At 37.5% G+C, this 26,458-nt stretch overlaps 2 pseudogenes across 2 annotated transcripts in view; one reads left to right on the top strand and one right to left on the bottom strand.

The window, feature by feature from the left end:
* LOC309656871 (coiled-coil domain-containing protein 167 pseudogene) overlaps positions 1-26,458 on the bottom strand; it is a 586,379-nt pseudogene that overhangs the window by 266,705 nt on the left and 293,216 nt on the right. The gene's annotated exons all lie outside the window — the stretch shown is intronic.
* On the top strand, positions 5,570-19,493 carry LOC309656859 (tetratricopeptide repeat protein 9C pseudogene; annotated as a pseudogene). The gene has a single exon. The product of its transcript is annotated as a tetratricopeptide repeat protein 9C pseudogene (transcript).

Genomic DNA, 26,458 nt, shown 5'->3' with positions numbered 1-26,458 from the left:
GATATATGGGTAGATTGGCTTCTTTCATCTTGGCTAACCTCGGGGAGTAAGTACTAGGGAAATACTTAGCTTATATGAAAAGAATCTTTTTGTTCTGGTTTTGATCTAGTTCTCTGGCAGGCTTGTTTAGATTTGTCTTAACACGTACATTTCCCTTGCCAAAGCACACGTGGTATGTTTGGACATATGGTCTCATTTTTATGATCTTTTAACCTTTACATATTTTAAATGCTTCATGATGGGGTTAATTATTTGTGGTGACCAAGATTGGCAGCAGGTCTGATGGGACCATGTTTAGCATCCCTAAGGAATGAGAGGATTGATACCCTGTAGAACATACTTTCAAAGATAAATATATAAATGTAAAGGAGAAATTCTTAACGCATTCATTAATAAGCAAAGTCTAGCGATATCTCATGGGAAATTGGTAAATTTATTCTGAGACCTATCATTATAAATGGTTTTGAGATTAACCTTACTGTACTTCTAACCATTTTTAAAATGGATAAATATTGGGTAATCTGAATTACTTAGAAAATCATCATTTAAGTATTGTTTGTCTTTATATGTACTGAACACAGTTGGGCTGGAGTAGTCAAAAAACTGAATACAGTAAGACTGGTTAAAAGATTCCAACTTTATTAAGCTTTAAAAATATGTCTTAGGTAACTTAATGGTGTGATCTCTAAATGTCACAGAATTATAAATAACTTTAAATCAGTTTTAACTGTAAAATGTGATAGTAAACCAAGTTCTTATCCTTCTAGGAACCCTTTGACAAGGCAGTTAAAATGAAATAAAGAAAGTTAGTGAAACACCAAGTGAAGTCAAAAACAGATGCATGGTATTCAAAGACCTTATACAATATAAAGTTTATATGGTATATGCATAATATATGTTTACCATTGCTTCAACTGCTTGGCTTTAACAAACCATGTCAGTGGACATGAGCCTGCCTTTAGAAATAGTGAAGAGGCTAGATTCAGAGGTACAGGTTACTGAGGTTTGGATCCAGTGAATACGGTTGTGGGCCTAAATCCTGGATACCTGGATGGCTTGTTCCCCTACGCTATAAGCAGGGGGCAATTTTTTCCCCAGGGAACATTTGGCAATGTTTGCAAATATTTTTGTCACAACTGGGGAAGGGGGTACTATTGGCACCTATTGGGTAGAGGCCAGGGATCCTGTTAAACATTTGACAGTGCACAGGTGAGCACCCTCCCCCTGCCCATAAAGAATTATTCAACCCCAAATACAATAGTGTTGAAGTTGAGAAACTTTCTATAAATCAAGATGATCTAAGTTGGTTTTTATAGATACAGGCAGCTTTCAGATTGGATCTCAGAAAAGTCTCTCATGCTGTGCAGCTCATTAAAAAAGTCAATCTGCCCTCCAAATGCTCTCACTCCACCCCACCTGGTGAGCAACCCTTGCCAGTGCTGGTGTTCCTCCAAAGTGGCTCCTGCTCTGGTGGACCAGCCCCATATGCCCACAACAGTTGTGGCCAAACCTCTCAGCCAGCCCGGCCAGGGACCAGCCTCACCCACCAGTGTACCTGCAGCACCAAAACAGGAGGACATGTGCAGCCCACACATGGGGTATCCTGGAGCATATAGCTCTGGTGACCAGGTGGAGATTGCGTCACTGGGCACCACAGGACACCTTCTACGTATGGCCACTCTTTCAAAGCTGGGAAATGTAGCTGATATACATAATACATAGAAACAAACACAGAGAGTTAGACAAAATGAGGAGACAAAGGAATGCCTTCCAAACAAAAGAACATTCTCCCACCCCCCAAAAAAGAACAAAATGAAATGGAGATAAGCAATTAAAGCAAATAAAGAGTTCAAAGTAACAGTCATAAATATGCTCACCAAACTTGGGAGAAGAATGGATGAACACAGTGAGAACTTAAACTAAGAGACAGAAATTATAAAAAAGAACCAATCAAAACTGAAGAATATAAAAACTGAAATAAAAAATACACTAATGGGAATCAACAGCAGATTAGAGGATGCAGAAGAATGGATCAACAATCTAGAAGACAGGGTAGTGGAAATCACCTGATCAGAACAACAAAAAAATAAAAGAATAAAAAAGAATGAGGATAGTTTAAGGGATCTCTGAGACAACATCAAGCATACTAACATTTTCATTTTAGGAGTTCCAGAAAAAGAAGAGAGAGAGAAAGGGTCAGAAAAACCTATTTGAAGAAATAATGCCTGAAAACTTCCCTAACCTGGTGAAGAAAACAAACATCCAAGTCCAGGAACACAGAGAGTTCCAAAGAAGATGAACCCAAAGTAACCCACACCAAGGGAACATTATAATTAAAATGCAAAATGTTAAAGAAAGAATCTTAAAAGCATCAAGAGGAAAACAACTAGTTATGTACAAGGGCCCCCCCCCCCCCTTAAGACTATCAGATGATCTTTCAGCAAAAACTTTACAAGCCAGAAGGGACTGACACTATATATTTAAAGTGCTGAAAGAAAACAAAAACAAAAACAAAAAACTTACAACCAGTAATACTTTACCTGGTAAGGTTCTCATTAAGAATTGAGGGAGAGATAGAGTTTCCTAGACAAGCAAAAGCTAAAGGAGTTCATCACCAGTAAGCTGGCCTTACAAGAAATGTTAAAGGGACTTCTTTAAAAGGAAAAGAAAAGGTCATAACTAGAAATAAGAAAATTATGAAGGAAAAAAATCTCACTGGTAAAGGCAAACATACACTAAAAGTAGTGGATCAACCACCTATAAAGCTAGTATGAGGGTTAAAAGACAAAAGTAGTAAAAATCATCTATAGCTACAATAATTAGTTAAGCAATACACAAAATAAAAAGATGTAAAATATGATGCCAAAAACATAAAACGTGTGGTAGGAGGGAGTAAAAATGTAGTGCTTTTAGAATGTGCGTGAACTTAAGCCACCATCAACTTAAAATAGACTGCTATATACAAAGGTTGTTATAAATGAACCTCATGGTAACCACAAACCAAAAACCTATAACAGATATACAAGAAATAAAGAGAAAGGAACACAAACATAGCACTAAAGAAAGTCATCAAATCACAAGGAAAAAGAACAAGAAAAAAATGAAAGGAGAACTACAAAAATAACCAGAAAAAATTATCAAAATAGCAATAAGTACATATCTATCAATAATTAGTTTAAATGTAAAGGGACTAAATGCTTCAATCGAAACACACAGGGTAGCTGAATGAATTTTTACAAAGACCTATACATATGCTGCCTACAAGAGACTCACTTCAGATCTAAAGACACACAAACCGAAAATGAAGTGTTGGAAAAAGATATTCCATGAAAATGAAAAGAAAAGCTAGGATAGCAATACTTATAGCAGACAAAATAGACTTTAAAACAAAGACTATAACAAGAGACAAAGAAGGGCATTACATAAAGAGATCAATCTAAGAAGAAGATATAACACTTGTAAATATCTATGCAACGAATATAGGAGCATGTAAATAAATAAAGCAAATAGTATTAAATATAAAGGGAGATGTTGATAATCATACAATAATAGTAGGGGACTTTAATACCCCCTTACATCAATGGATAGATCCTCCAGACAGAAAATCAATTAGGAAACATTGGCCTTAAATGACACATTAGACAAATGGACTTAATAGATAAATAGAACATTACTAGAACATTACTACTCAAAAACAACAGAAAACAAATTATTTTCAAGTGCAAATGGTACATTCTCCAGCTGAGATCACATGTAAGGCCACAAAACAAGTCTCAATAAATTTAAGAAGGTTGAAATCATATCAAGCATCTTTTCCTACCACAGTGGTATGAAACTAGAAATTAATTACAAGGAAAAAACACAAACACGTGGAGGCTAAGCCACATGTTATTAAACAACCAATGCATTGTGAAGAAAAAAAAATACCTTGAGGCAAAGGAAAATGAAAACACAATGTTCCAAAACCTATAGGACACAGCAAAAGCAGTTCTAAGAGGGCAGTTTATAGTGATACAGGCATACCTCAGAAAATAAGAAAAAATCTCAAATAAACAATCTAACCTCACACCTAAAAGAACTGGAAAAAGAAAAAGTCTGGAAAAGCCCAAAAGTCTATATACCAATAACAAACTATCAGAAAGAGAAATTAAGAAAACAATCCCATTTACAATTGCATCAAAAAGAATGAATACCTGGGAATAAATCTAACCAAGAATATGAAAGACCTACACACTGAAAACTATAAGACACTGATGAAAGAAATTGAAGACAACATAAATAAATAGAAAGATATAACATGCTCATGCACTGGAAGAATTAATATTGTTAAAATGTCCATACTACTCAAAGCAATCTACAGATTCAATGCAATTCCTGTCAAAATATAGATGGCATCTTTCACAGAACTAGAACAAATAATCCTAAAATTTGCATGGAACCACAAAAGACCCTAAACAACCAAAGCAATCTTAAGAAAGAAGAACAAAGCTAGAGGGATCATGCTCCCTGATTTTGAACTATATAACAAAGCTGTAGTAATCAAAACTGTATGGTACTGGCACAAAAACAGACACACAGATCAATGGAACAGAATAGAGAGTACAGAAATAAACCCATGCTAATATGTTCAAATAATTTATGACAAAGGAGTCAAGAATATATAATGGGGAAAAGACAGTCTCTTTAATAAATTGTGCTGGAAAAATTAGACAGCTATATGCAAAAGAATGAGAGTGGATCACTTTCTTACACCATATACAAAAATAAACTCAAAATAGATTAAAGACTTAAATGTAACACCTGAAACCATAAAACTCCTAGAAGAAAACATAGGTAGTAAGCTCTCTGACATCAGTTTTAATAATATTTTTTTTGGATCTGTCTCCTCAGGTAAGGGCAACAAAAGCAAAAATAAACAAATGGGACTACATCAGACTAAAAAGCTTTGTACAGTTGTGGAAACCACCAACAAAATGAAAAGTCAATCTACTGAATGGGAGAAGATATTTACAAATGATACACCCAATAACCAATATATACAAAGAACTCACACAACTCAATATGGAAAAACAATCAGATTAAAAATGGGCAGAGGACCTGAACAGCCATTTTTCCAAGGAAGACACACAAATGGACAGCAGGCACATGAAAAAATACTCAACATCCCTAATCATTAGGGAAATGCAAATCAAAACCACAATGAGATACCATCTTATACCGGTCAAAATGACTATTATCAAAATGACTACAAAAAAGTGTTGGCAAGGATGTAAAGAAAAGAGAAGCTTGTGCACTGTTGGTGGGGATGTTAATTGGTGCAGCCACTGTGGGAAACAGTATGGAAGTTCCTCAAAAAATTAAAAATAAAAGTACCATATGATACAGCAATTCCAGTTCTGGGTATTTATCAGAAAACAAAAACCCTAATTTGAAAAGATATATGCACCCTTATGTTTGTTGAGGCATTATTTACAATAGCCAAGATATGGAAGCAATATCCATCAATAGATGAATAGATAAAGATGTGGTATGTGGTATATATATATATATATATATATATATATATATATATATATACATACATACACACAATAGAATAGTAATCAGCCATAAAAAGAATCAAATCTTGCCATTTGTGACAACACTGATGGACCTAGAGGTTTTGCTAAGGTATTATTATACTTAGTGAAATAAGTCAGACAGAGAAAAACAAATACTGTATGTTTTCACTTATATGTGGAATCTAAAAAACAAAAGAAACAAACAAAAAAAGCAAAGAAAGACTCTAGATACAGAGAACAAACTGGTGGTCACCAGAGGGGAGTGAGTAGGGTGTTGGGCAAATCCATGAGGGAATTAAGAGGTACAAACTTTCAGTTATAAAATAAATAAGTTAACAGAGATGTAATGTACAGCATAGGGAATACAGTCAAAAACATCATATTAACTTTGTATGGTGACAGATAGTTACTAGACTTATCATGGTGATCAATTCACAATGTATATAAATCACTCTGTTGTACACCTGAAACTGATACATTGTTTGTCAACTATATTTCAATTTAAAAAGTCAAACTGGGACTTCCCTAGTGGAACAGTGGTTAAAAATCCACCTGCCAATGCAGGGGACACGGGTTTGAGCCCTGGTCCGGGAAGATCTCACATGCTGCGGAGCAACTAAGCCCGTGAGCCACAACTACTGAGCCTTTGCTCTAGAACCTGCGAGCCAAAACTACTGAGCCCACATGCCACAACTACTGAAGCCCGCATGCCTAGAGCCAGTGCTCCGCAACAAGATAAGCCACCTCAGTGAGAAGCCCACACACCGCAATGAAGAGTAGCCCCTGCTCACCACAACTAGAGAAAGCCTGCATGCAGCAACGAAGACCCAACGCACCCAAAAATAAATACATAAATAAAATTGATTCTAAATAAATAAAAAGTCAAACTGAATAAAGTGCCTGGGGCAGAATTTAGTCTCCAGATTGATTAATGACTATCCTGAAATATAAGCTTTAAATCTTGCTAAGTTTATTATTAACCATTCCAGACACTCTTAAACATTTAATCTGTAGAGAAAAAACCTTAACTCTTTGTTCTTGGGCAGGAACCTTTATCCAAGGTGTTCCACAGAGTGTTGGCTTTGGGGTAAGCTGCCCAGGTTCAAATCTAAGCTTTTCATTTACTAGCGAAAGACATTGAACAAGTTATTCCATATTTCTCTGCCACAGTTTCCTCCTCTGTAATATAGGGATAATAGTACTTAACCCACAGGGTTGTTGGGGGAATAAATGAATAAATAAATGTCATATCTCCTCTAATGCTTCATATAGTGTGACAATAACAGAAGGAAGACTAAAAATAGAGTCAGAATTACAAGGGTCTAATCTAAACTCTGTTCCCAACTAGCTGTGTGACCTTGAACAACTGAGCATGATTATACAATTAGAGGGACTGAATTAAATAATCTCTGAAGCACCCTCTAGAGTTAACATTCTATAGTTAGGAGTATGTTTTCTACAAACCCTTGCTTTAGGTGGGGCCTCAAAATAGAGTGGAAAGAAAGCATAATAGAAAAAAAAGAGAAATATAAGGTGAAACATAAACAAAGAAGGAAAAGGTTATTAGGAAAGGAGTACAATGAGAAGTAGAAGGTAAATGTATGCAGATGCAGGTTCAATCAGACAACTGGTTGATATTTTCTATTTTTAAAAAACATTGGTTATACATACAATGGAATATTACTCAGCCATAAAAAGAAATGAAATCGAGTTATTTGTAGTGAGGTGGATGGACCTAGAGTCTGTCATACAGAGTGAAGTAAGTCAGAAAGAGAAAAACAAATACCATATGCTAACACATATATATGGAATCTAAGAAAAAAAAAAAAGGTCATGAAGAACCTAGGGGCAAGATGGGAATAAAGACACAGACCTACTAGAGGATGGACTTGAGGATATGGGGAGGGGGAAGGGTAAGCTGGGATGAAGTGAGAGAGTGGCATGGACATATATACACTATCAAATGTAAAATAGATACCTGGTGGGAAGCAGCCACATAGCACAGGGAGATCAGCTCGGTGCTTTGTGACCACCTAGAGGGGTGGGATAGGGAGGGTGGGAGGGAGGGAGACGCAGGAGGGAAGAGATATGGGAACATATGTATATGTATAACTGATTCACTTTGTTATAAAGCAGAAACTAACACACCATTGTAAAGCAATTATACTCCAATAAAGATGTTAAAAAAAAAAAAAACCAAACAAACATTGGTTGAATTTTGTAGTACGGCCTTCGCTTTTTCATGGAGTCTCCTCACCCCGGAGTCGCCGCTTTAGGAAATCAATTAATCTCTGGCTTTACTCCTCCCACGTCCTCTCCCTGATCAATCCCCTGCACTTCTAGAGATTGAAAAATAACTGCAGAGAAGAAAGGAAGGGGTTGTAGTAGAATCAAGGAAACCTCCTTCCCTGAGAGGCCTCCTGGAGAAGGAGAATTTCCTGCCTTTTTAAGAGGGCTACGAAAATTGGTATTTTGCTCCTATCCCCAGAGCTTCGGTTGCTCTTTCACTTCCCACTTCCTCAAGAGCACCGGGTGACAAAGTTATGGAGAAGCGCCTGCAGGAGGCCCAGCTGTACAAGGAGAAAGGGGACCAATGTTACCGGGAAGGGAAGTGCCGAGATGCTGTGCGTGGGCACCATCGAGCTCTGCAGCAGCTGCGGGGTCTCGATCCAAGTCTGCCCTCCCCGATGCCTAATCTGGGACCTCAGGGCCCGGCCCTCACACCTGAACAGGAAAACGTACTGCACACCACCCAGACAGACTGCTACAACAACCTAGCTGCCTGTCTTCTTCAGATGGAGCCAGTAAACTATGAACGGGTGAAAGAATACAGTCAGAAAGTCCTGGAACGACAGCCTGATGATGCCAAGGCCCTGTATCGGTCTGGGGTGGCCTCTTTCCACCTGCAGGTCTATGACCAGGCTTGGCACTACCTCATGGCTGCTGTCAATAGGCAGCCAAAAGACGCCAGTGTCCGGCGGTACCTTCAGCTAACGCAGTCGGAACGCAGCAGCTACCATCGGAAAGAGAAGCAGCTCTACCTGGGCATGTTTGGTTAACAAAGAAGAAAGATACCCCTCCACTGGAACTTAGGTGAACCATTAAAGACCCACCAAGGGGAAACCTGAGCCTCAGCAAGAGAAATTAACCCCATACCTCTGACAGAGGTGAACTTCTATTTTGTTTCTAGTTCTGCACAAACTCTTTATTGCTTACGTAGTCTGTGTCTGTTTTTGTTTCTCCATCTATGTATTTATATGGCTTTTAATCTGTGGTATTATTAGGGACATTTGCCTTGAGAAATACAACCAGAAAACATTAATCAGTTATGGGTGGAATTAATCATATCTTTGGCATAGATTTTAATGATAGATGGTTGGTAGATGTAGTCATTTACAAAGGAGAAGGCTAGCAGAGGATGAAGTAATAAGGAAGGCAGAAAGGAGTTTCTTCCTTCGTTTCCTCAGATGCCCAAAGCCAAAGTTACACAGGCCGCAAACTGGCAAATATATATACTGTGAAACTAGACAATTATAAATTGGACCCACACGGCTCAGAATGAAAGATTTGAAATTAACCATCTTGATTAAAATAATTCCTTTTTCTTAATGTTCCACATACATTCAGATTCTTTTTCCCCCAAAAAGTATCTAGTTCGTCTTGTTTCTCTTGGTAATTTCTAGTCCTTGCTATTGTTCACACTCAGATCATTAATATAGTATACTTATTTTTTTTTTTTATTAAACCCTTCTGTCTTAAAACCTCTGGAGTCAAGCATTTAAGTATATATTTTGTAATCTTTTAAAAGCCCTCATGCCAAAAAAACACTCGTAAACATTTTAATTTTTAATAGGTGAATATCTATAGTATGCTCATTTCTCTAAAAAAACATAGGAAAGACGGTTTACCAAGTCTTCTAGAAACAATACCATAAAAGAACAGGATAAGAACATAGATCTGTTCTTTACCTGTTACCCACCCCCTTGTATTTTACAAGCGCTCACTTCCTTAAAGAGGAGGGAAACGGTGAGGAAAGGTTCTCTTTCCTTAGTGCCTTTTAAGCACCAGTGAACTTTCTGGAAGCTTTGTTGGGCATGGGTGCAGGCGCAGATCTGGTGTAGTCATGGCTCAGTAGGAGGCTTCATCAACTGGGAGCTCCTTTGTCATTCTGCTAATGTCCACAATATATGAGTTGTACGGAGTAGATGAGACCATAATAGCACTGCCTCTACCTTTATGAGTGAAGGTAATAAGCATGTGTCATTAGCCATCATATAACCACAGACAGATTTCTGACAAAACCCCCTTAGTCTTGCCAAGTGTACACAAGCTCTTCTCCCTTTATCAGTAATGTGTCTCTCTCAATGAGCTAGGCTCCTCTTTGAGTCTCCCTGTACCCTTAAATAATACAAACATCAACTTACAAACAAAAAGTTTTTACACCAAATAATCTTTTAAATCCAAGGACAGAACTAACAAAAGTTGAATATTTTATTCCTCTTCCAAGCTTCTTAAATTTACAAGCCTAGACTGTTGCCAAATTATGTCATGGTTGTGTGTTATGCTTGTTTGGGGTTGGTTTTGCTTTCTGATTTTCTTTTTTTTCCCTAAGACTTGATGTTACAGTAAGCTGTGTTCTGCATCAATGAGGAGAAAATAAAACTGATATTTTAAAAAAACATAAAAACCAAAACAAAAATTGGTTTATGCTACATTGTGAATGAATCATTTATTCATGAAAAAGACCTGGTTGATATTTTTAAATTAAGCACCCACAGTATGCTAGGTCCTGGGGATATGATGGACAAGCCCTCAGAGAATTTACAGATGACTATGGAATACGTAAACAGACAGCCAGAAAGAGAACACAAGAAGCTAACCTCATCTGGAGGGTCAGAGGAGGATTCCCTGAAAAAGGGTGGTGAAGGTTGGGCTAGAGCATTCTGGGCAGAGAAAATAGCATTCACAAAGGCCCTGAGATAGGAGCGAGCCTGGTTTTCAAGAAGAGAATGATTTCATGTGCGGCTGCAACTGGGAAGAAAATGAAGCAAGAAAAGATAAGCACATCCTCTAAGGACCTGCTAGTCGGTTGAAATGAAAACCATTCCATTTCATCCCCTGTGTCTGCTATAATGTGGGATGGCCACATGCGGTTTGACCTTCCCCAACTATCAATCGTCCTATAATAAGGAATAACACAAATCCTAACCTGGTTACCCCCAGAGAATCCCCTTCAGGTCATCTGAGGGCAAAAAAACCCGGTGCATTTTGACAAGGGGAAATTCCTCAGGAAAGAAAAGAAGTAAGGAGAGAATGTTAAATATGCCTCCTTATGTTTCCTCCTTACCCTCATTCCTGTATGTATCTCATGCAAAGTGTTCCCCCTTTTCCTTAGATTCTATCTCCTTTCCTCAAGAACAGCTTTTTCCCCTCTTTTTTTCTTTTTTCTTTCTCTTTTTCCCCTTTGGCCCAAACCATAGTACTGAAAATGTAAAACCTGCAGTTTTGGGTATGTTACCAAAGGAAACAGTTTTACTTGTTTTTGCCAAAATATTTTCAAAGTAGCTGGAGAGCTGTCAAACCACAGTGGCTCTCAGCTGCGTTTCCTTCTAGCATTTCCCCAGGTTCTCCCAGCACAGCACTCAGTAACTGGATATTATTTGAGGAGGAGGGGGGAAAATGCTGCACGAGACAGTTTGTAGATTTAAGAATTATCCTCTGGGTACTGAAGGCCAGAGATCCAGAGGTGCTCAGTTGCCAAACTCCAGGGCTGCGTGACTGTGTGTCATTCCTAGATGTAGCTTTCAGCAAGGAGACATAGAGGAAATGTGCTGGCAATGGTCAATATTTAGACTGTCATTCCAAAGTCTTTAGATTGTTTTCTGTCTTAGTCATGTGACTTTGAACAAACGAATTTATTCTCATAGAAAAAAAAATTACTAAACACAGGTTGAAATGACATGCATTTTGGCCTTGTAGGTACTGACAGCCTTCCCCCATCCTTTACCATCTCTTCCAATTCTAGCTGGCATTTGCGGGCTTTATGTACCAGCAGAATAATTTAACAGTAAGCAATCACTCTTTATGTTCCTCTAACAACTTTCTTCCAAGACCTTGAAGGAGGAAAAACTCATTATTTAGGGACTTCTAGAAGCAGAGGCAGTAGTAACTATGTCTACTTAACTCATCCAGAAACTGAAGTTCAGGAAAGTGACATGGCTTTTCCAAGGTCATATAACAAGTCAAAGCTGTTTCTTCCTTATAATATACTTCTAATCCATTTGATTATAAGACATTATAAAATGGAACAAATGAAATATAATAAAAATAATTTCAATAACTGTATAGAAATTATGATAACTATCAATCCAAATGATAACCACTAATTGACAGTAGATTGGGCCTCAGGGTTTAAGTGCTATTACCACCAATCTATTTTTACCAGTTCTACTATTATGTCATTTGGATCCTGGCAAAAACAGATGGCATACTCTGAAGCAGTAATAGAATGGAGTTAAATGGAGTGGACAGGGTCAAGGGAACCAATGAGAGGTGGTAAAGCACCCAGGACTGGGAACAGTGAGAAGCAGTTGTCACTCCATCATTGCTAGGTCCAGAGAGAAGGAGCCATGACCAGAGCTCATTGAAACCTCTCGCTATAGGAGAGGGGCTACCTGATGTGGACATGAGCCAGGGGGTGGGAAGGAGCCCCCAAACCTCCGACTTTGCTTTTCTCTTGTCTCTGCTCTCCTGCAGGTGTCTCCCAATGACCAAAACCAACAAGAAGCCAGAGGACAAAGAAGCCTGGGTGATGCTGTCTGAAATGCTCAGATCTCTTCTCTTCTCTTTATGTACCATTTATATGCTGATGACTGTCAGGTTTCTATCAGAATTTCTTGAATTTCAATTCAGTGAGTTGAATTTCAATTTCCTACTAGGAATCTCCTAACTGAGCACCTGCTCTTCTCCCAAATTCTGTTCCTCCCACAATCATCCCCATCTTAGTTGTTACCCATCTCCTACCAGTCAAAAGTCAAAAATCTTGGAGACATTCCTAACTTCTCTTTTTTTCTAATGACCAGCATCCTGTTCTTCAGCAAATCTTATTGACTCTCCGTCATTCAACATCTATGTGGAATCCTACCACTTCTCACTGTTTTAACACCACCACCACAATATGAGTCCTAATCACTACTTGCCTAGAATATTACACTAGATACACTGCTTCCACCCTTGCCCTCTTTAGTTTCAACAGAAAATAAAGTGATTCTTTGAAAAACTTAAGTTAGATCATATCAGACTTCTACACAGAATGTCTAATAGCCTCCCATTTTACTCAAACTAGAGGAAGTCAAATCCTTACAATGGCCTGTAAGGCCCTATAAGATCTGCCCATCCATCCTCTTAATTCCCTGGCATCATTTCCTATTACCTCTCCCTCTTTTATCCATTCAGCTAACACTAAACTCTTACCATGCCTAAAACAAACCAGGTACACTTTCACCTCTAAACAGTGTTTATTTACACTTGCTATTTACTCTACTTGGTACACTCTTCCTCCAAATGTCTGCATGGCTCAGCCCCTAATCTCCTTCGCATTTTGTTCAAATGTCACGTTCTCAATAAGACCTTTCCTGACTATCGTTTATTAAAATGTGACACCCCCCCCAACACCCTAGCATTCCCGACTCACTTCCCTATTTCATTTTTCTCCATAGCACTTATGACCATATGACACATTTTATATTTTACTTTTGTTTCTTTGTTTGTTTATTATCTGCTTCTCCTCCTTGTACCTCCATCCCCACTATAATGAAAGATTTATGAGCCTGACATGCATAGGGTTATGAGGAGTCATGAGCAATTGTCAAAGGTTTCACTGCATGAAAAAATCTACATTTTTTGTCTTACTCAAATACTCAGTATTTGTCACAGGGTTGCATAAATGCTCCCTAGCTTGAAATGGAGAGTTTTAAATAAACCCAGAGTAGCCTAGTGACAAGGGGTTTAAGTTTGAAATCAAGGCAACATTTGAGCCTTCTTTAGAAACAAATTAAAGGGATCCTAGAGACCTTCTTGGAAGCTGGGAGGACCAAAGACAGGTCTCTTTCAAAAAAATATTATCAGTAGATTATCTGAAATCACTCAGGGCCGGAGCTAATCCTGAGAACAAAATATATGCTACAGCACTTCTGAAACCTGAGCCAGTGTCACAGGTTAGAGTTCAATAACTGTGAGAAAATGAGAAAGGCTTCATAGCAGTTGAGTCATGGAAGGATTCTCTATGTTCTATCTAGTCTTGGTAAATGTTCAGCCAATGAAAGGCCTGGCTATATTTCCCAACCTCATTTTCATGTGTTAAAGCAATACCTGATAAGCTGATATTTGCTGAATCAGTACACAAAGATTTGTCCAACTTCAGCAGAATGGAAAACCTGAAAAGAAATTAATTACCAGTGAAGGTTTTCCTTATGGAAAGAATAGAATAGGCATTAGCCAAGTAATATGATTTCAGGGGCCAAAGAGGCCCCAAAGTAAAAGGAAATCCTTCCTATAAGCTTGCTGATAACTAAAGTTCTACATTCCACAATCTAACACTTTTACTTAAGGATTTGATCCTGATTAAATGCAGATTTCCCCTGGGTAAGGTCCCTCACCAGTTATTTATTCCTCAGAGTGAAAAAACAATTGGAGAACAGGTTTTATCAAAGGGTATAGGGGATGGATATGAGGGTCTTGAGAAACTTGTGATCCAGAAAACAAAGGATTAAGGGGCTTTGACAAAAAACTTCACTTATCTCCTAGTTTTGCTTGGATTCAGCATCACCACATATGTTTTAAAGACTCCTCATCTCCAAGATGAAATGTCTTTTTGGGTAAGTTGTCATTTCAGAAACCAGGTCAGCTTTCACATATATGGCCATGGAGTTGGGGATGGGCAGCAGAGTGGTACCTATCAGATGTGTGAATTACACCACCCTCCCTTTATTCCTTTTCTTACTCTTATACTGCTCATTCATATCTTTATAATGAATTCAGCACAATCGATGAGCCCATTAGCAAATTTAGTCATAGAAGAAATTGATAGTAATGACTAAAATCCATTCAGTACCCTCAATACCTGAGTGGACTTCAATTACTCAGTCTCTTTTTTTCCAATTATCCAAATTCCTGCACTGGAAGATAACTCACATTAAGATGTGTGTTCAGTATGCTCATCTTCATAGCAGTTCTCCTTCAAGAAACACTGGATTGCTTTATCACCACCAGATATTGAATTATATTAAAGGACTTATGAGGAAACATAACATAGTGAATGTAGGATTACAGAATCTTTCTACCCTAAGCATAAACTACTATGAAAATAAGAAGTAAAATAAAACAGAAATAGTACTCTTACAGGAAAAGACATACAATCATGAATTCTAAATTTTATAAAATATCTCTAGATAATGAAGATTTTGAGAATAATTCAAGTTTCTCTACCTATCACTTCCCTCTTCCAAATACAATACAATACACACACACATGCACACACACACACACACACACACACACACACACACAAAGAGAACAAGCAGAAGCTGTACCATGGGGAAGAAAGTAAGTGGACAAAATCCTGAAAAGTTTCTTGATGGCACAGGGAAGAGGACTGAGGGTGGGTGAATGAGAAGCTGAAAGAACTAAAAAGAGTCACGAATTTGTTTTTTCTGGCCCAGAGGAACATGAGTGAAATACCTTAGGAAGAATTATCCAGAACTAATTGTCTATAGTAAATAAAATTTTGTCAAAATAAAAGATCAGAATAAAAGGAAAATACCATTCCTCAAATCACTGGATACTTTTACATAGTAGCTAAAAAGCGTCACAATGATTGTTGGGAAAACCTCTAAATTTTGAGTATTTCTCTAACATAACCACAACTGGGAGTGAAGCAAAAGAAATGTCTGGGCAATGGTGAGTTAAGTAGTGGTTGTTTTCATGTAGCCAAAGATTTACTGAGGCTAAACTGGCAGACTCACTGTAAAATGAGGAAACAATCCAATACCCTCATGTATCTGGAGATGCCCCTCAAATAGAGTAAAATCTGGTAAAAGATGTTTAACAAACTTCCAAAGAAAGAGAGTAAAGACAAATGGAATGAATGGAATCAATACACACCTCCAGCTCTTTTCTCTCACCTTCATCCCACTACTGCCCTCCTCTAGGTAACTAAAAAGCCGAACGTAGAATTCAGCCAAAGATTCAGAGAGATTTACAAGAAAGATCGGATAAAGCAGGAAGTTGGAAAGGAGAAACTAGCCACACATTTGGGAAAAGAGATGGAGAAGTTGAAAAGATAGGGCAACTACACTGAAACAATACAGATAAATGAAACAAAATTTTAAAAAAATGTAAGTGTATATTTTGCAACCCATAAAAATAATTCATTCTGGATGAAGACATCAATAATCAAAAAAATCTTTGGGAATTAAATACAATTAAAGAAAAGCTGACATTTTTGAAAGAAGAAATCCATGGCGAAATGATGACAGTGAAATAAGGTAAAAATGAGACTGGAGAATGAACTAGAGACAAAATAAAATTATTTTAGAACCAATTATTTATAAATAGCAATTAATGAACAGTCACAGTGAAAGACCAAGTTGATGAAGAGCTCTAGAAAATGTTACAGAATGCAGCTAAAATAGACAAAATAGAGATGATCAAAGGGAATAAAGAGAAGTTATGATGAACAGACAAAAGGGACCAATCACATATAAATTGGTTCCCTTGAGGTAGTATACAGAACTAATGGAACAGAAAAAAATTTCAAAGTAAAATGAAAGAATTGAATTTGCAAGTGCAGTGTATTATTCTAGGATAGTTTGATAGAAAATGATCAATAGTGAGACATAGTCTATTGAAAATATTGGGCTTAAAGGATTTTAAAAAAAGAATCCAACTTCCAGTTTCAACTCCAACACATAAAGAGCGTGGAAGTCATCACTCCTGTCCTTACAGCAAGAAAAAAGTTGAACAAAGAACAGTTCAATGACTCTTTGGACCCACTAGAGAATAAGGTACAGGGCAAACAGACACCACACATTCTGCAGAGATGAGCTCCAGTATAATAACAGTGGATCATAGATGAAAGTCACAGACTCTACTTTAAAAGTGATTCTTAGGGAAACCCAAAGATAGCAGGAGAGACAAATGCAAGGACAACAGAGAAAACTGAAGGCCCTGGAACCTACAGCCAGAGCAAACATTAGGCACAGCCCAATTCCTAACCGGATTAATATAAAATCTCACACAAAGGCACATTTACCTCAGTTTCTACCACCTGATACATCATGTCCAGCTTTCAACAAAAAAAAAAATCTCAAATCATGCTAACAGGCAAGGAAAAAACAAACAAACAAACAAACCTCCCCCCCAAAAAAACCCAAAATAGTCTGAGGCAAGTAAGTGGTAAATTCTCCAAGAAGACATAATCTTTAACCTGTGTGCACCTAACAACAGAGAGTAAAAATACATGAGGCAAAAACTGATAGAACTCTAAAGAGAAATAGACAAATTCACGATTATAGTTGGAGAATTCAACTTTCAGTAACTGATATATCAATCAGGAAGAAAATCAGTAAGAACAGAGTTCTTATTGAACAATACTATCAATCAACTGGATCAAATTGAAATTTATAGAATCTTCCATCCAACAACAGAAGGATACACATTCTTTTCAAGTTCACAGAGAACATTCACCAAGATAGACCATACTCTAGGACATAAAACAAATTGCAAAAAATAGAAATTGTACAAAATGTGTTTTTAGACTACAGTGGAAATCAATAACAGAAAAATGGTTTAAATCCTCCCAAATACTTGAAGATTAAACAGGAAACTTCTAAGTAACAGTTAGTTCAGTGACAAAGTCTCGAGAGAAATTAAAGTTGGGGTAGCTATATTATCTCTTTCTCAACACACACACACACACACACACACACACACACACACAGATGTCCTAGTGGTTCTGCTTCTCTGATTAAACCCTGAATGATGCAGAATTTAGCACTGAAGATGGTCCCTAAGGAACATAATCTTAAACGTGAGTTCCTCAACTGATTCTGGGTTTTCTTGGTTCTCTGATCTGATCAGATTTAAAGGCATTAATGACTCTGCTTCTAGTGGTAAAGGCAACAATGGTAGTTGATGGCATGCAGTAGCAAAACAGTTACTCAAGCTACCAATTGCAGATACCTTTAATAATGTGCCTATAGAAGACAAGGCCCTGGGTGACAAAATATTTTTGGACACAGAAAATTTTAATGAAAATAAGAAGTATAAATGAGTTAGTGGGTTGCTCTGAAGTGTGCTGGAGAATTTAGGGAAAGAAAATTATGAAAGCAAGACTTTAAATTAAATAAAGTATGTTAAAATACTTTTAAATTAAAACTAAATAATAAACAAATGATATGAATAGGAAATCTGTAATAAAATTTCTATAACCATTTGGAAAATTGTTTAATTTCATTTGTAATGAAATAAATGAAAAAAATTTAAAGGTACCCCAAAGAGAAAAAGACTAAAAATATAACAATAGGGGTGCCTTCAAGACAGCAGAGGAGTAAGATGTGGAAATCACCTTCCTCCACACAAATACATCAAAACTACATCTAAATGTGGAACAACTCCCACAGAACACCTACTGAACGTTGGCAGAAGACCTCAGACATCCCCAAAGGCAAGAAACTCCCCATGTACCTGGGTAGGGGAAAAGAAAAAAGGAAAAACAGAAACAAAAGAATAGGGACAGGACCTGCACCTCGGAGAGGGAGCTGTGAAGGAGGGAAAGTTTCCACACATTAGGAAGGCCCTTCACTGGTGGAGACGGGGGGTAGGCAGGGGAGAAGCTTTGGAGCCACGGAGGAGAGTGCAGCAACAGGGGTGCAGAGGACAAACCGGAGAGATTCCCACAGAGAGAATAGGTGCCAACCAGCACTCTGAGAGGCTTGTCTGCTCACCCACCACGGTGGGTGGGGGCTGGGAGCTGAGGCTCCAGATTCAGAGTCCAGGTCCCAGGGAGAGGACCGGGGTTGGCTGCATGAACACAGCCTGAAGGGGGCTAGTGCGCTACAGCTAGCAGGGAGGGAGTCCGGGAAAATGTCTGGAACTGCCTAAGAGGCAAGAGACCATTGTTTCGGGGTGCGCAAAGAGAGGGGATTCAGAGCACCACCTAAATGAGCTCCAGAGACGGGCACAAGCCGTGGCTATCAGCGTGGACCCCAGAGACAGGCATGAAATGCTAAGGCTGATGCTACAGCAAGCAAGAAGCCTGTGTGCAAGCACAGGTCACTATCCACACCTCCCCTCCCAGTAGCCTGTGCAGCCCACCACTGCCAGGGTCCCATGATCCATGGACAAATTCCCTGGGAGAACACACGATGCGTCTCAGGCTGTTGTAATGTCACGCTGGCCTCTGATGCCGCAGGCTTGCCCTGCATTCTGTATCACTCTCGCCCCATGGCCTGAGTAAGCTAGAGCCCCCTAATCAACTGCTCCTTTAACCCCGTCCTGTCTGGGCTGGGAACAGATGCCTTCGGGTGACCTACATGCAGAGGCAGGGGCAAATCCAAAGCTAAACCCCAGGAGCTGTGCAAACAAAGAAGAGAAATGGAAATCTCTCTGTGCAGCCTCAGGAGCAGCAGATTAAATCTCCACAATCAACTTGATGTACCCTGCACCTGTGGAATACCTGAATAGACAACAAATCATCCCAAAATTGAGGTGGTGGACTTTGGGAGCAACTGTAGACTTGGGGTTTGCTTTCTGCATCTAATTTGTTTCTGGTTTTATGTTTATCCTTGCTTAGTATTTAGAGCTTATTATCATTGGTAGATTTCTTTATTGATTTTCTGGCTCTCTTCCTTTATTTATTTTATATATATATATATACATTTTCTTTTCCTCTTTTTGAGAGGGTGTATGTGTATGCTTCTTTGTGTGATTTGGTGTGTATAGCTTTGCTTTTGCCATTTGCCCTAGGGTGACTGTCCATTTTTTGGTTTTTTTTGTTGTTTTTTTTTCTTAGTATAGTTTGTAGAGCTTGTTAACACTGAAGGATTTGTTTTTTGGTTTGGTTGCTCTCTTCTTTCTTTCTCCCTTTCTTTTTAAAAATTCTTTTATTTTTAATATTTTTTTCTATTTTAATAACTTTAATTTATTTAATTATTTAATTATTATTTTTTTCTTTCTTTCTTTTTTTTTCTCCCTTGTCTTCTGATCCGTGTGGCTAACAGGGTCTTGGTGCTCTGGCCGGGTGTAAGGCCTGAGCCTCTGAGGTGGGAGAGCCGACTTCAGGACATTAGTCCACCAGAGACCTCCCAGCCCCATGTAATATCAAACAGCAAAAGCTCTGCGAGAGACCTCCATTTCAACACTAAGACCCAGCTCCACTCAATGACCAGCAGGCTACAGTGCTGGACACCCTATGTCAAACAGCTAGCAGGACAGGAACACAAACCCACCCATTAACAGAGAGGCTGCCTAAAATCATAATGAGGTCACAGAAACTCCAAAACACACCACCAGACATGGTCCTGCCCACCAGAAAGACAAGATGCAACCTGATCCACCAGAACACAGGCACCAGTCCCCTCCACCAGGAAGCCTACATAACCCACAGAACCAACCTTACCCACTGGGAGCAAATACCAAAAACAATGGGAATGATGAACATGCAGCCTGCGTAAAGGAGACCCCAAACACAGTAAGTTAAGCAAAATGAGAAGACAAAGAAACACACAGCAGATGAAGGAGCAAGGTAAAAACCCACCAGACCAAACAAATGAAGAGGAAATAGGCAGTCTACCTGAAAACTAATTCAGAGTAATGATAGTAAAGATAATCCAAAATCTTGGAAATAGAATGGAGAAAATACAAGAAACGTTTAGCAAGGACCAGGAAGAACTAAAGAGCAAACAAACAGTGATGGACAACACAATAAATGAAATTAAAAATTCTCTAGAAGGAATCAATAGCAGAATAACTGAGGCAGAAGAACAGATAAGTGACCTGGAATATAAAATAGTGGAAATAACCACTGCAGAGCAGAATAAAGAAAAAAAATGAAAAGAATTGAGGACAATCTCAGAGACATCTGCGACAGCATGAAACGCACCAACATTCGAATTATGGGGGTCCCAGAAGAAGAAGAGAAAAAGAAAAGGACTAAGAAAATATTTGAAGATGATTATAGTTGAAAGCTTCACTAATATGGGTAAGGAAATAGTCAGTCAAGCTCAGGAAGTGCAGAGAGTCCCATACAGGATAAATCCAAGGAGAAACATGCCAAGACACATATTAATCAAACTACCAACAATTAAATACAAAGAAAAAATATTAAAAGCAGCAACGGAAAAGCAACAATTAACATACAACGGAATCCCCATAAGGTTAACAGCTGACCTTTCAGCAAGAACTCTGCAAGCCAGAAGGGAGTGGCAGGACATATTTAAAGTGATGAAAGGGAAAAACCTACAACCAAGATTACTCTACCCAGCAAGGATCTCATTCAGATTTGATGGAGAAATTACAAACTTTAGAGATATGCAAAAGCTAAGAGAATTCAGCACCACCAAACCAGCTCTAATACAAATGCTAAAGGAACTTCTTTAGGCCGGAAACACAAGAGAAGAAAAAGACATACAATAACAAACCCAAAACAATTAAGAAAATGGTAATAGGAACATACATACCTATAACTGCCTTAAATGTAAATGGATTAAATGTTCCAACCAAAAGACATAGACTGGCTGAATGGATACAAAAGCAAGACCTGTATATATACTGTCTATAAAAGCCCACTTCAGACCTAGGGACACATACAGACTGAAAGTGAGGGGATGGAAAAAGATACTCCATGCAAATGGAAATCAAAAGAAAGCTGGAGTAGCAATCGTCATACCAGATAAAATAGACTTTAAAATAAAGACTATTACAACAGACAAAGAGGGACACTACATAATGATCAAGGGATCAATCCTAAAAGGAGATATAACAACTGTAACTATTTATGCACCCAACTTAGGAGCACCTTAATACATAAGGCAAATGCCAACACCCGAAAAAGAGGAAATCGACAGTAACACAGTAATAGTAGAGGACTTTAACCCCACTTTTACCAATGGACAGATCATCCAAAATGAAGAAAAATAAGGAAACGGAAGCTTTAAATGATACATTAAACAAGATGGACTTAATATTTATGGGACATTCCATCCAAAAACAACTTAATACAATTTCTTCTCAAGTGCTCATGGAACATTCTCCAGGATACATCATATCTTCGATCACAAATAAAGCCTTGGTAAATTTAAGAAAGTTGAAATCATATCAAGTATCTTTTCCGACCACAATGCTATGAGACCAGATATCAATTTCATGAAAAAATCTGTAAAAAATACAGACACATGGAGGCTAAACAATACACTACTAAATAACCAAGTGATCACTGAAGAAATCAAAGAGGAAATCAAAAAATACCTGGAAACAAATGACAATGAAAACGCGACACCACAAAACCTATGGGATGCAGCAAAAACAGTTCTAAGAGGGAAGTTTATAGCAATACAATCCTACCTCAAGAAACAAGAAACGTCTCAAATAAACAACCTAACCTTACACCTAAAGCAATTAGAGAAAGAAGAACAAAAAAACCCCAAAGTTAGCAGAAGGAAAGAAATCATAAAGATCAGATCAGAAATAAATGAAAAAGAAATGAAGGAAACGATAGCAAAGATCAATAAAACTAAAAGCTGGTTCTATGAGAAGATAAACAAAACTGGTAAACCATTAGCCAGAATCATTAAGAAAAAAAAGGGAGAAGACTCAAATCAATAGAATTAGAAATGAAAAAGGAGAAGTAACAACTGACACTGCAGAAATACAAAGGATCATGAGAGATTACTACAAGCAACTCTATGCCAATAAAGTGGACAACCTGGAAGAAATGGACAAATTCTTAGAAATGCACAATGTTCTGAGACTGAACCAGGAAGAAATAGAAAATATGAACAGACCAATCACAAGCACTGAAGTTGAAACTGTGATTTTAAATCTTTCAACAAACAAAAGCCCCAGACCAGATGGCTTCACAGGCGAATTCTATCAAACATTTAGAGAAGAGCTAACACCTATCCTTCTCAAACTCTTCCAAAATATAGCAGAGGGAGGAGCACTCCCAAACTCATTCTACGAGGCCACCATCACCCTGACACCAAAACCAGACAAAGATGTCACAAAGAAAGAAAACTACAGGCCAATATCACTGATGAACATAGATGCAAAAATCCTCAACAACATACTAGCAAACAGAATCCAACAGAACATTGAAAGGATCATAAACCATGTTCAAGTGGGGTTTATCCCAGGAATGCAAGGATTCTTCAATATACGTAAATCAATCAATGTGATACACCATATTAACAAATTGAAGGAGAAAAACCATATGATCATCTCAATAGATACAGAGAAAGCTTTCGACAAAATTCAACACCAATTTATGATAAAAACCCTCCAGAAAGTAGGCATAGAGGGAACTTTCCTCAACATAATAAAGGCCATATATGAAAAACCCACAGCCAACATTGTCCTCAATGGCGAGAAACTGAAAAAATTTCCACTAAGTTCAGGAACAAGACAATGTTGCCCACTCTCACTGCTATTATTCAACATAGTTTTGGAAGTTTTAGCCACAGCAAGCAGAGAAGGAAAAAGGAATAAAAGGAATCAAAATCAGAAAAGAAGAAGTAAAACTGTCACTGTTTGCAGATGACATGATAGTATACATAGAGAATCCTAAAGATGCTACCCGAAAACTACTAAAGCTAATCAATGCATTTGGTAAAGTAGCAGGATACCAAATTAATGCCCAGAAATCTCTTGCATTCCTATACACTAATGATGAAATATCTGAAAGAGAAATTAAGGAAACACTCCCATTTACCACTGCAACAAAAAGAATAAAATACCTAGGAATAAACCTACCTAAGGAGACAACAGACCTGCATGCAGAAAAGTATAAGACACTCATGAAAGAAATTAAAGATGATACAAACAGATGGAGAGATGTACCATGTTCTTGGATTGTAAGAATCAACATTGTGAAAATGACTATAATACCCAAAGCAATCTGCAGATTTAATGCAATCCCTATCAAACTACCAATGGCTTTTTTCATAGAACTAGAACAGAAAATTTCAAAATACTTATGGAAACACAAAAGACCCCGAATAGCCAAAGTAATCTTGAGAAAGGAAACTGGAGCTGGAAGAATCAGGTTCCCTGACTTCAAACTATATTACAAAGCTACAGTTATCAAGACAATATGGTACTGGCACAAAAAAAGAAATATAGATCAATGGAAAAGGATAGAAAGCCCAGAGATAAACCCACAAACATATGGTCACCTTATCTCTGATAAAGGAGTCAAGAATATACAATGGAGAAAAGACAGCCTCTTCAATAAGTTGTGCTGGGAAAATTGGACAGCTACATATGAAAGCATGAAATTAGGACACTCCCTAACACCATACACAAAAATAAACTCAAAAGGGATTAAAGACCTAAATGTAAGGCCACACACTATAGAACTCTCAGAGGAAAACATAGGCAGAACACTCCATGACATAAATGACAGCAAGATCTTTTTTGACCCACCTCCTAGAGAAATGGAAATAAAAACAAAAATAAACAAATGGGACCTAATGAAACTTAAAAGCTTTTGCACAGCAAAGTAAGCCATAAACAAGACGATAAGACAACCCACAGAATGGGAGAAAATATTTTCCAATGAAGCAACTGACAAAGGATTAATCTCCAAAATATACAAGCAGCTCATGCAACCCAATATCAAAAAAACAAACAACCCAATTCAGAAATGGGCAGAAGACCTAAATAGATATTTCTCCAAAGATATACAGATTGCCAACAAACACATGAAAGGATGCTCAACATCACTAATCATTAGAGAAATGCAAATCAAAACTACAATGAGATATCATCTCACAGTGGTCAGAATGGCCATCATCAAAAAGTCTACAAACAATAAATGCTGGAGAGGGTGTGGAAAAAAGGGAACCCTCTTGCACTGTTGGTGGGAATATAATTGTTACCGCCTCTATGGAGAACAGTATGGCGGTTCCTTAAAAAACTAAAAGTAGAACTACCATATGACCCAGCAATCCCACTACTCGTCATATACCCTGAGAAAACCATAATTCAAAAAAGAGTCATGTACCACAGTGTTCATTGCAGCACTATTTACAATAGCAACCTAAGTGTCCATCAACAGATGACTGGATAAAGAAGATGTGGCACATATATACAATGGAATATTACTCAGCCATAAAAAGAAATGAAATCGAGTTATTTGTAGCGAGGTGGATGGACCTAGAGAGTGTGTCATACACAGTGAAGTATGTCAGAAAGAGAAAAATAAATACCATATGCTAACATATATATATAGAATCTAAAAAAAAAAATTTTTTTCCTGAAGAACCTAGGGACAGGACAGGAATAAAGATGCAGATGTAGAGAATGGACTTGAGGACACTGGGAGGGGGAAGTGTAAACTGGGATGAAGTGAGAGAGTCACATGGACATATAAACACTACCAAATGTAAAATAGATAGCTCATGGGAAGCAGCGACATAGCACAGGGAGATCAGCTCGGTGTTTTGTGTCCACCTAGTGGTGTGGGATAGGGAGGCTGGGAGGGAGACACAAGAGGGAGGAGATATGGGGATGTATGTATATGTATAGCTGATTCACGTACTTTATACAGCAGAAACTAACACACTATTGTAAAGCAATTATAGTCCAATAAAGATGTAAAAATATATATATGTATAAAAATAAATAAATGGAGCCTCAGTGTCCTGTGGAATAATATGAGTGGTCTGTCAGAGTTGTAATACGAGTCACAGAAAGAGGATCAGAGTGAACTAAAAAACGTTTAAAGAAATAACGACCTCCAATTTGCCACATTTGATGAAAACTATAAGCTTACAGATAAGAGTCAACAGGTTCCAAGCAGGATTAGATAAAAAGAAATCCATAAAAAAGCAAATCATAAACTGCTAAAAAGAAGCACTGAAATTAAAAATTTTAAAGTAACTAAAGGTAAAAAAGACATAAAAAGGAACAAATAGAACACAGCGAGGAACAAAGATAAGAGTCCACAGACTGCTTGCCAGAACTATGTAAGCCAAAAGAATATGGGAAGATTTTTTTTAATGTTCAAAGGAAAAAATATCTATCAGTATAGAATTCTATATCCAAGCAAAAAAATCCTTCTAAAATAAAGAAAAAAAATTAAACCTTTTTCAAACTTAAAGAAAAAAGCAGTATCTGAGCAAATTCATTGTCAGAGGACTTACATTACCTGAAATGTTAAAAAATATTCTTGAGGTAGAAGGAAAATGATAACAAATAGAAATTTTTATCTATAAAAAGGGGTGAAAATGCCAGAAATTATAAAAATGTGGGTAAATGTAAGAAAATTTTATTTAGAATTAAAATTTTCTATTGTGGGGTTTATTATATATATGTGTATGTATGTATATATATATATATGTATATATATATATATATATTTATATATATGGAAGCAACATGGATGACAACAATAGCAAAAGGGTGGGGGAAATTCAGGTGTACTATTGTGAAGTTCCTATACATAATATGGTATAATATTATTTGAAGATAGAGTGTGAAAAGTAAAGACAAAGTGATATCATAAAACCTAAAGAAACCACTAAAGAAGAAACAATGAGGCCTAGCTAATAAGCCAATAGTAAAGGTAAAACTGAATTCTATAAAATATTTAAATTTTTGAAAAGTAGAAAAACAAAAAA

Source organism: Balaenoptera physalus, assembly GCF_965194825.1.
Source record: "Balaenoptera physalus genome assembly, chromosome: 3".
Taxonomy (NCBI): domain Eukaryota; kingdom Metazoa; phylum Chordata; class Mammalia; order Artiodactyla; family Balaenopteridae; genus Balaenoptera; species Balaenoptera physalus.
The sequence above is the reverse complement of the archived record's forward strand: the minus strand, read 5'-3'. Positions and strand labels throughout refer to the sequence as shown.